The sequence below is a fragment of the Triturus cristatus genome, chromosome 10, assembly GCF_964204655.1.
Source record: "Triturus cristatus chromosome 10, aTriCri1.1, whole genome shotgun sequence".
Lineage (NCBI taxonomy): Eukaryota > Metazoa > Chordata > Amphibia > Caudata > Salamandridae > Triturus > Triturus cristatus.
The window spans coordinates 403362005-403365187 of record NC_140593.1 but is presented as its reverse complement, the minus strand read 5'-3'; the positions used below and the strand labels follow the sequence as shown (position 1 = coordinate 403365187).

Here is a 3183-nt window from a genome sequence, read left to right as displayed (position 1 = left end):
ATTTTTGGCACTGAAGGACGATCTACAAAAGTAATTTTCTCTTGTGTATGTTAGACTCTACTGGTCTCTGGGAAACATGATTCACAAAGATAATTATACTTTTGAGTAAGTTTACACTTCTGAGGAAATGTACTACTTTTTGGTATCCACAAAATCAGAGTGTAAGTTCCCACTTGAAAAAACAATAGTCAGTTCAACACTGTGTATTGCCAACCACTGGCACTGCAACACCCACCCAAAGAAAATAATTGAGGCAGGAACTTAAAAAGAAACCCCATTGGTAACAATGTTAAAGTAAATTATTTAAAATAGTTACAAATATAAATAAATATAAATTAATGTAAAATATAAACAGTACATGTTTATTATTTAACTATGACCCATTTTTTAAGTAATAAGGTAATAATAAATGTTATTAAAAATAGTAACTTTTTCCACACCTGGGGTGGACCTGATGCCAAGCCAAGCATGCCGGTGATGTACCTCCACACTGGGCCCAGAGGGGCTCCTATGACTAGCAATCAGGGTTTTGAATTGGGAGGATGAAGGTAGAGGACCCTTCTGGGACAGCTTCAGCTGTGCTGAGAGAGCCACAGGGCAATTGATGTTCAAGTGACCCTCAGACAAGTGTAGCCCTGGGAGGAACACACAGGCACAAGGTCTGTTCAAAGTGTCAATGATAAATGTGTCCTGCATTTCACACTAATTCTTGCAGCTGGCTTTCTAATTCATTTATGCGCGAGCAAACCGATCCACTGTTAGGAATCACAGGCAACGTTTGCAGCGTTCATCCAGCTGTGGGGCAGAAGAGAAGGGAGGAAGACTACACCACCCAACCACCGCCTACGAGGTGAGACAGCCTAGCACTCCATCAATCTTTCCCCTTAGGAGGTCAGCCTTTGCTATTCAAAGAGTATTTAGAAGCCACTGGCCAGGGAACCTCACCCTTTAGCTGCAAGGCAAGTAGCGACTTCCACTAGAGCAGAGGTTGGAAGTCCACCGCCAGCCCTCCCGGGCACTCAGGCAGGACCACACGGGTCTTCAAACCCCAGCCAACGCATACAGCAATGAGGGAGGATTGCTCCACCTGCACGTCGGCCGTCGACCGTCTGCCAAGGCGCGAACACCCACAGGTCAAGAGTTCCCAGCTTAAGCGCCGAGCCATGCCTTTGGTCTGTGCCCTCCCCACTTTGATGGAAAGCACTGAAGGGAGAAGAGCCACCCCCACGCCTTTGAAGCAACTCACCCGCTTCCTGCTGGTTGTGCATGCATAGAAGCTTGAGTGGCTTGTGGTGGCTTCCCCTCCTGCCCCTTGAAGCAGTTTGCACTGGGTTCGAGAGGCACAGTCTCTCCAACATGAATAACTGGGGTTAACTTGTGGCCCCTCATCCTTGTCAATCAGGCTGCCCTGCCATCCGCAATGGGCTGCTCCTGGGTTGCTCAAAACCTGGGCAGGCTGTGATTCAGGGGCGTATTCTCCATTAGGTCTCTGGGGCTGCACCCCCCTGAAATTATTTCCTTCACATTCCCGTACAAATGTTAAATAGATCGATTTATTTACAGAGACGATCGTATCTCTAGACACATCTATGTCGAAGTCTGGGCTGTCTCTCCCAGGCTGCCTGCCCTGCCACACTCTGAATCAGGGGATGGAAAATAGGTATTAAATCAACTTTCTGAATGACACGGCTTACTGTTCTAAAGCCCTTCATAATGAATCATTGCCATTGTAGTCTATGGCAAAATTCTCTGTAACCCAGTGGCGCTTTCAGCGTCATGGTTTGGGACATTGGAGTCTCATTCCCTGCATGAGAGCAGCTGTCCGTCATTCACAGGCATAGATCCCACCCTTTTCCATTCGTCAGACGTAGGGATGGATGCAGGCACCATGCACGTGTGTCTTGGTGGCTTGTCCTCTGTAATGGTAATTGTTAGAATGTTAATCATCTGTTATGTGTATTATTCTGAGACCCCCCACCACGCTAACCTCCCCCACTGTGATACCCCAGGCTCTGGCTGCACGTCGATAGCCCGTTAGGAATGGAGCTGCAGCATTTGTTCCCCCATGAAATGGATGCAAAAGATGAGCAGGCCAGGGTTCTTATTCCCTTGTGAAGTTGATACAAATATCTGAGTCCAGGACAAAAAGAGATATGTGCTTACAATTGAGAGTTATCTTCTGTATGACATTAAAACTGGCCCAAACTTCATGCCCTTAACAACATTAAGGCCAAAAACATGGATTTATTTATTTACAATGAGTGTTAAAAACGTTATGGCTATGCATGTAAGCAATGTAGTTCCTCTCTTATTTCAAGTTTTACTTAATCTTGCCTTCCTCAAGAGCTATTTAATCATGTTGTGTTTCCTTCTGTATTTTTTTTCCATACATACTTTGAGCTGTGCAGGTGTTTGAGGAGCTTTGTTTGAGAGCTTTGATGCTGACGCTGAAACCAAAGCAAAGTGCCTATCAGTGGGTTGGCCTCTCTGCAGGGCACACAGAACAATGGTCATGTATTCCAGTTATAATTGTAATTTTGTTAAAATGTGTGTGAAGGGGGCGTACAGATGGCAAAATATTTACAGGGCAAAAGTAAATATATTGCTTAAATGTGAGTGAGTGCAGCGTATATATGGACGTGGTGAAATAAGGTGTACAGAAGTGCATTTGGGCAAGAGTGAAAAGAGGGTGCTGAAGAGGAAAGAGAGGTGGTTGAATATGTGCAGATCTTTTTTTCAATTTTTTTCTGGAATAGCCAGCCTGGACCCCACTTTTGTCCATTAAACTTGCCCCCGTCGCTCACTACATAAGTCATACCAAACTTTTACGCCACACCATTGTCAAATGTTACCAGCTGCCACTGCTGGGATTGGCTATGGGATGGCCTGGTCAGCAGAGTCTCTAGGTGATTCTGGCCCAGTGAGGTACTGGGATTGTTCCCCCTGGGTGCATGCTGGTTGAGCATGGGTTCCATTTCGGGAGGGCTGTCCATCGCACCCTGCTGGAGGAGTTGTGGTTGCCCACCCCGGCCCTTCGCATGTCTGTGTCTGCAGCTGCAGAACACTCCACCTGCAGCCGCACAAGGGGTAGGCCAAGGCCCGGTCTCTGGGTTCCATCTGAGAGGTGACTCAGGGTTCGGGCTAGCGCTGTCAGTAGCTCGGCCGCTCCGCAATCAATGATCC

At 46.8% G+C, this 3183-nt stretch overlaps 1 pseudogene; it reads right to left on the bottom strand.

Moving 5' to 3' along the window:
• Nucleotides 1-613: 613 nt before the first annotated feature.
• LOC146789520 (5.8S ribosomal RNA) lies at nucleotides 614-767 on the bottom strand (annotated as a pseudogene).
• Between the last annotated feature and the right edge of the window lie 2416 nt (nucleotides 768-3183).